General features: G+C 40.3%; 1 pseudogene; it reads right to left on the reverse strand.

The window, feature by feature from the left end:
* Positions 1-3,314: 3,314 nt before the first annotated feature.
* On the reverse strand, positions 3,315-3,675 carry LOC123950376 (annotated as a pseudogene).
* Between the last annotated feature and the right edge of the window lie 4,913 nt (positions 3,676-8,588).

The raw sequence follows: 8,588 nt of genomic DNA on the forward strand, positions 1-8,588 counted from the left end.
GCCCGATGTGGGCCTTGATCCCAGGACCCTGAGATCATGACCTGAGCCGAAGGCAGAGGCTTAACCCACTGTGCCACCTAGGCACCCTGTCTTTTCATTTTTTTGATCCTGTCTTTGAAGCAAAAAAAAAAAAAAAAAAAAAAACTTTGAATCTGTATGAAGTCCCATTTATCTATTTTTGTCTTTTATCCCCTGTGCTTTTGTTGTCATATCAAAGTAAACACTACATTATCTAAGTTCATAAAGACTTATTCCTATTTTTTTTGCAAAAGTATTATAGTTTTAGTTCTGACATTTAGGTATATAATCCATTTTGAGTTAATTTTTATCTGTGGTGTGAGGTAGGGATCCAACCCCACTCTGTTGTCTCAGTGACATCTCCTGAAAATATCATTCTTTCCCCCTTTGAATTGTTTTGACACCTTTTTCAAAAATCAATTGCCCAATTTCTCCATTCTCATTTCCACTCCATTGATCTTTATGTCTGTCCTAATGAAAGTACTATCTAATCTTGATTCTCACTGTAGCTTTGTGGTAAGTTTTGAAACTGAGAGGTGTGAATCCTCCAACTTGGTTCTCTTTTGAAATTATCTTGGGACTGCCTTGGTGGCTCAGTGGGTTGAGTTTCCAATTCTTGATTTCAGCTCGGGTCATGATCTCAGGGTCATGAGATGGAGCCCCATGTGTGACTTCACACTCAACTCACCTTGGAGTCTGCTTGTCCCTGTCCCTCTGTTCTTCACCCCACATGTGCTCTCATTCTCTCTCTCTCTCTCAAATAAGAAAAATCCCCAATAAAAAAATAAATAAAATAAAATTATCTTGGCTATTTGGGGTTCCTTATATTTCCACATACATTTTAGAATTAGCGTATCCATTTCTGCAAAAAGGAAGTTGAGATTTTGATAAGAATTGTTATATCTTGGGGCACCTGGGTGGCTCAGTGGGTTAAGCCTCTGCCTTTGGCTCAGATCAAGATCTCAGGGTCCTGGGATCGAGCCCCACATTGGGCTCTCTGCTCAGCAGGGAGCCTGCTTCCTCCTCTCTCTCTGTCTGCCTCTCTGCCTACTTGTGATCTCTGTCTGTCAAATAAATAAATAAAATCTTAAAAAAAAAATGGACCTCAGCCTTACGGGCGGCACACCGGCCGCCTCTGCCCTCGCCTCCCCCCCACCAACAGGTACCACCAGCCGCTCCCAGACCATCCTCAGGGCTGGCAATGCCAGCAGCTCCTGCTCCTTACTCTCATACCCTGAGCTGCTGGACCACCTCCTACGAGGTTCAAACTGCAGCATCTCCCAAGTCAACATAAGGGGGTCCAAGAGCTCCCCTGGACTTCGACCACCCACTTCAGATTTCCCCACAGGAGCCCCAAGTCAAATGGATGGTGGGGAAGAAACTGACTTTTAGCGGACACAGATGCAACATGTTCAGTGGTAAAGGTGATTTAAATTTGTTGGTTTCTTTAAACCAGACACGTCTTTAGAGCTATCAGCATTAAATGTGAAACTTTTATTCTACCAAGGCTTACTAAAGGTCAAAGAAGTTCATGTCGTTTCTGTTGCAACTTGTCAGCCAGAAAAGGACATAGGGGCACCTGGGCGGGTTAAAGCCACTGCCTTCAGCTCAGGTCATGATCTCAGGGTCCTGAGATCCAGCCCCGCATTGGGCTCTCTGCTCAGAGGAGAGCCTGCTTCCCTCCCTCTCTCTGCCTGTTTTCTCTGCCTACTTGTGATCTCTCTCTGTGTCAAATAAATAAATAAAATCTTTAAAAAAAAAAAAAAAACATTTCTAGGAATTATGAAATATATTCATAAATTTCCAATCTAAAGAATTCTGATGTGGGGCGCCTGGGTGGCTCAGTCGTGAAGCATCTGCCTTCAGCTCAGGTCATGGTCCTGGGACCCTGGGTTTGAGCCCCTCTTGGGCTCCCTGCTCAGTGGGAAGCCTGCTTCTCCCTCTCCCACTCCCCCTGCTGGTGTTCCCTCTCTTGCTATGTCTCTGTCGAATAAATAAAATCTTTTAAAAACTCTGGTGTAACAGAGAGTTTACAATTGTTTAACTACTTAATGTTTTCACTGGAAACTAAGATCTCATTCATTCGTTCATTTCATTCCAGTATCGTTAATAACAGTGTTATATTAGTTTCAGGTGTACAATATACTGAGTCAGTAATTCTGTGTGTTACCCAGTGCTCATTATGGTAAGTGTACTCTTAATCCACTTCACCTGCTTCACACATTCCCCCACCCACCTCCCCTCTGGTAACCCTCAGTTCTCTTTATTTAAGAATCGGAGTGGGGGGGGCGCCTGGGTGGCTCAGTGGGTTAAAGCCTCTGCCTTCGGCTCAGGTCATGATCTCAGGGTCCTGGGATCGAGCCCCACATCGGGCTCTCTGCTCAGCAGGGAGCCTGCTTCCTCCTCCCTCTCTGCCTGCCTCTCTGCCTACTTGTGATCTCTGTCTGTCAAATAATAAAAAAAAAAAAATCTTAAAAATAAAAGGGGGGGTTTTACTGTTAAAAAAAAAAAGAATCGGGGTGGGGGGTGGTGCCTGGGTAACTTAGTCGTTAAGCATCCGCTTTTGGCTCAGGTCAGGATCCCAGTGTCCTGATATCCAGCTCCACATCGCATCAGGCTCTCTGCTGTGCCAGAAAGCCTGCTTCTCCCTTCCCACTCTGTGTTCCCTCTATTGCTCTCTCTCTCTCTGTGTCAAACAAATAAATAAATATTTTTTAAAAAATGAATCTGGGATTTTGGTGGTTGTTTGTCTCTTTTTTCCTTTTTGTTTTGTTTCTTAAATTTCACATATGAGTGAAATCACATAGTGTTTGTCCTTCTCTGACTGACTTATTTCATTTAGCCCTAGTACCCTCTAGATCCATCCATGTTGTTAAAGATAGCAAGATTTCATTCTTTTTACTTATTTTTATTTTTTTAATGAGCAGGGAGCCTGATGCAGGGCTCGATTCCAGGACCCTGGGATCATGACCTGAGCTGAAGGCAGACGCTTAACAACCGAACCACCCAGGTACCGCAAAATTTTATTCTTCTTAATAGCTGGGTAATATTCCATTGTATATATACACTACGTTTTCTTTATCCATTTATTTATTAATAGACACGAGCTGCTTTCATATCTTGGCTATGGTAAATAATGTTGCAGTAAAAATAAGGGTGCATGTAGCCTTTGGAATTAGTGTTTCTGTTTTCTTTGGGTAAATATCCATTAGTGTAATTACTGGGTTAAATGGTAATTTTGTTTTTAATTTTTTATTTATTTTATTTTTTTTCAGTTTTACACCTTCATTTCACGATTAGAACTCATCCACAGTAACTGTCTGTAGAATTTGGAAAGTGGTGACAGGTACATAGGTAACCAGCATGTAGACCTTGTCTGGGGAATCTTCATTCTCGTTAGGTCTTCTGGACAACCGCGCACGGATATGGTATGGAACATTCCTTATTCCTTTGGCCCAGACAGCTTTGTTGAGCCTGGTGTTAGTGCGCTCATCTCCTTCATGGCAAATTTCCGGATCTCTTTGAGCGCCCAAGGGGCACACTTCTGAAACCCACTCCATGGATGTGCTTGGGAACGTTGATGGTGTGTTCTCTGGTCACTATGGTGTTGATGGCAGAATGGCCCTTCTACTCATCACCCTTCTTTGCGAGAGCCATTCTGCCGGGCCCTGGTTGGAAAGACTATTTTTAATTTTTTGAGGGACCTCCATATTGTTTTCCACAATGGCTCCACTGGTTTGCATTCCCACCGATAGCGCACAAGGATTTCTTTTTCTCCACATCCTCACCAATACTTGCTGTTTTTTGTATTGTTGATTTTAGCCTTTCTGACAGGTGTGAGGTGATATCTCATTATGGTTTTGATTTACATTTCCCTGATGAAGAGTGATGTTGAGATTTTTTTCATGTGTCTGTTGACCATCTGTATGTCTTCTTTGGAGAAATGTCTGCTCATGTCTTCTGCCCATTTTTAATCTGGTTATTTGTTTTTTGGTGTTGAGTTGTATAACATTTTGGATATCAATCCCTTATCAGATATATCATTTTCAAATATCTTCTTCCATTCCGTGGGTTCTCTTTTTGTTTTGTTGATGGTTTCTTTCACCTTGCAAAAGCCTTTTATTTTAGTATAGTCCAATAGTTTAATTTTGCTTTTGTTTCCCTTGCAAAAAGAGACACTTCTAGACAAATATTTCTATGGCTGATGTCAAAGAGATTACTGCCTGTTTTCTTCTAGGAATTTTATGGTTTCAGGTCTCACCTGTAGGTTCTTAATCCATTTTGAGTTTATTTTTGTGTATGATGTAAGAAAGTGGTCCAGTTTCATTCTTTTGCATGTAGCTGTCCAGTTTTCCCAAAACCATTTATTGAAGAAACCGCATTTCTCACATTGTATTTCCTGCCTCATTTGTTGAAGATTAATTGACCTTATAATTATAGGCTCATTTCTGGGCTCTCTATTCTGTTCTTTTGATCTATGTGTCTACTTTTGTGCCAGTACCATACTGTTTTGATTACTACACTGATGTATATTTTGAAATCTGGGATTGTGATACCTCCAGGTTTGTACTTCTATTTCAAGATTGTTTTGACTATTAGGGGTCTTTTATGGTTTCATATAAATTTGAGTGTTATTTATTCTCTTTTTATGAAAAATGCTACTGGTATTTTGATAGGGCTTGCATTATACCTGTAGATTGCTTTGGATAATATGGACATTTTATCAATATTTGTTCTCCCACCTGTGAACATAGAATATCTTTTCATTGTTTGTGTCATCTTCAATTTCTTTCATCAATGTCTTATAGATTTTAGGGTATTTTACTTCCTTGTTTAAGTTTATTCCTAAGTATTTTATTGTTTTGGGTACAATTGTAAATGAGATTTATTGTTGACTTATTTGTTTCTTTTTTATGATTTTATTTTTGAGTAATCTCTACATCCAACATGGGGCTCAAACTCATGACCCCAAAATCAAGAGTTGCGGGATTCAGGGGCACCTGGGTGGTTCAGTCAGTCAAACATCTGATGCTTGATTTTGGTTCAGGTCATGATCTCAGAGTCATGAGACTGAGCCCTGTATAGGGGCTCTGTGCTCAGCAGGGAGTCTGCTTGAGATTCTCTCTTTCTCTCTCTCCCTCTGCTTCTGCCTCTCCCTGCTGTGTTCACACTCCCTCTCTTTCAAAATAAATAAATAAATCTTTTTAAAAAAGAAAAGAGTCACATTCTCCATTGACTGAGTCAGCTAGGTACCCTAAGATTTTTTTTTCTTCTCTTTTTTTTTTTTTTTTAAAGAGAGATCACAAGTAGGCAGAGAGACAGGCAGAGAGAGAGGAGGAAGCAGGCTCCCTGCTGAGCAGAGAGCCCGATGCGGGGCTCAATCCCAGGACCCCGGGATCATGACCTGAGCCGAAGACAGAGGCTTTAACCCACTGAGCCACCCAGGTACCCCAGATTGTTTTCTTAATTTCTGCTTCTACTACTTCATTATTAGTGTATAGAAATGCAAAAGATTTCTGTATATTGATTTTGTATCTTGGGACTTTACTGAGTTCATTTATCAGTTCTAGTAGTTTTTTGATGGAGTCTTTAGGGTTTTCTACATGTGTTACTATGTCATCTGCAAATAGTTTTACTTCTTCCTAACCAATTTGAATGCCTCTTATTTCTTTTTCTTGTCTGATTGGTGTGGCTATGATATCCAGTACTATGTTGAATAAAAGTGGTGAGAGTGGAAATCCTTGTCTTGTTCCAGATCTTAGAGGAAAAGCTCTGTTTTTCACCTTTGGGTATGATGTTAACTATGGGTTTTTCATATATAGCCTTTATTATGTTCAGGTATGTTCCCTCTGAACCTATGTTGTTGGAAGTTTGAGACTAAGACTTATAAAAGTAAAAATTCTAATAAATGTAAGTAAGACTGCTAGAAAATAAAGAAAGAAACTTTGTATACAAGGAAAGTAAGATATGTTTTTTTATAAGAAAGGTATGAGGAGGGGCGCCTGGGTGGCTCAGTGGGTTAAGCCTCTACCTTCAGCTCAGGTCATGATCTCAGGGTCCTGGGATCGAGCCCCACATCGAGCCCCACATCGGGCTCTCTGCCCAGTAGGGAGCCTTCTTCCCTCTCTCTCTGCCTACTTATGATTTCTCTCTCCATCAAATAAATAAATAAAATCTTTAAAAGAAAAAGAAAAGTATGAGGAATAGGAATACATTTTTGTTGAAGGAAAGGAATGTAATTTTTTCCTAAAGTGAGATTGGTTATTTAGAGAGAGAAGGCTTAAAACAAAATCTGAATGAAAAAGAAAGTTGTAGGTTTTGAAGGAAATCTTTGGAAAATAATTTAATGCATGGTCAGGGCTGGAATGAATGAGCTTTAAAAGTACATTGGTGTAAGATTGAGGTTTGGTTTTTCTCTCCATTAAAAAGACAAAGTTTTCTTGGATTGTTCATCTGCTCTTGATAATAAATTGTAAACAGTTTTTTGTTCTCTGTTTCCAGAGAACCAAGGTTTCTGTGTTGTCTTTATCAGGTTTTGATTACTTAAAGTTAAAACTAATCAATATTAAAAGAGCTACAACAAGTACATAACCTTCTGTATTTGCCTTTAGAATCTCTTACTGCCACCTTGGTAAAACAGATAATTCAATATTGAGTGTTATAATGATGTATAATCCTATTTAAGCACATGCTTTAAAACCTTTTGAGGTTTTTAACAAACTTCCCAAGATTTGAATTCTAAATGAGGTCTTTTTGACTAACTAGGCTTGTTTATTTGGCGTGTTAAGTTATGTGGGAAGCATTATCAAACATATGATGATAAACTTTCTTAGGTTATACTGCATGGGTAAATGCTATAAATGTTCTAGAAAATATATTAAATTCCTAAAATTGGGCCCTGGTTACAGCACCATTTAAAGAGAACCTCTTCTCCTGCAGTGAGTTTGCTAAAAAATCCTACGCTGTACACGACTGTGAGAGTAGTAGGGTCTAGAGAAAGCTACATTTATAGCCCTTCAGTGCTAAAATCTGGACCCTGGTAAGAGAGTGGGGCTCTCTGACCTGGGATGGGATATACTTGAGAATCTTGAACCTCCAGATTCCCTGAACCCTCTGACATGGTTGAAGTTGCCCATTCCCCCCACCCCTTGCAAGAGGATATTGTCTCCAGTTCTCCAGATGGCCATGAAAAGCCTTCACGTAAAGCAGATGCCTCACAAAATGATTTATTTCCTCCTGAAGATCCGTCCTTGCCTGTCCACATTGCTTGTAGATTATAATCAGGATTTTCATCATTCCTATGACTGCTTTGGGAAGAAAGGTATTTACCAAAAATGTCACAAGATCTGGCTAATATAGAGAGCAGGAACTGGAAGAACATGACTGGAATTGAACTTGGAGGTGTTGAACCAGGGCTGGAGAGAATGATGTAACACAAGGCTAGGTGAGGGAAAGTTTGTTGATACGGGGGAATTTTCCCTTGGCTGAGGACTTAATTCCAAGGGCACCTGAAGCTTGAATAGTATGCTGCTGAGATTATAACTTGAAACTCAGAAAAACTGATGGCCTACAATAAAATAAGGAGGAGATGCTGGAATTGTCTTGACATAATATTGAGGAAAAAGGCCAAAGTTCTTAGAATGATAATAATAGACAGGCTAAAATGAATTTAAGATGTTAGATGAGAGAATCCATCAGTTAACCAACCTCCACAAGACGATGTTCCACAGGATATTCTCTTCACTAAATCAATAAGGAACAGGACACCCAGCATCCCTAAGAAGCTTAGAGGTAGATCTCTCCTATTGGCTAGGATTATCACTGGGGGGTGTTACTAAAGAACTGGGTTTTTAGCATCAGTTGGAATAAATGGATTCCAGAATAGCAGAGGTCAAGGTCCAGTATTTCATCATCAGGGGCGAGGTGGATGTAATTTGTCGGCAAATTCAAGTTGGCAACTAGGGGAGCCTCGTTGCCAACCGATCCCTTCAGGGATCTGGGACAGCTATGTCACCCCTCCTAGTGTTGAGATAGCATTTAAGAGTGTTGCTTGATGTATGTAAAAACCAAAAAAGTTCAAGAAAAAAAGAGCAGAAGACTGATGTCAGCTACTATGGTAAAAAAATCACAGTGTATCTCCAGTTGCCAGATTTGAGTTGGTTCTCAGACTGACAATTCATAGATTGAAGGGAAGGCTGGGTTCCCTTAAGGAAGGCTCCTTAACACTCACAAGCGTATACAGTGCTGGTCTTTCTTTGCTTTCCCCAAAGGCCATTACTATAGTAAAATGTAAGCTGGGGAAATTGGGGGATATCAAGCTCTTTTGAGGGCCTTTTGAGTCTGGGTCCGCTATAAGACTGGGGGCATATGTCCCTCAAAATTTATATGTTGAAACTCTGATCCCAGTGTGGTGGTATTTTAGAGATAGGGCCTCGTAGGAGGTAATTAGGAGCCTTCATGATGGAATCAGTGCCCTTTGAAGAAGATACCAGAGAGCTTGCTCCTTCTCAGTCTCTCTCTCTCTGATATGTGAGGATGCAGCAAGGTCTGAAAACCAGGAAAAAGGCTTT

Source organism: Meles meles, chromosome 9, assembly GCF_922984935.1.
Source record: "Meles meles chromosome 9, mMelMel3.1 paternal haplotype, whole genome shotgun sequence".
Classification (NCBI taxonomy): Eukaryota; Metazoa; Chordata; class Mammalia; order Carnivora; family Mustelidae; genus Meles; species Meles meles.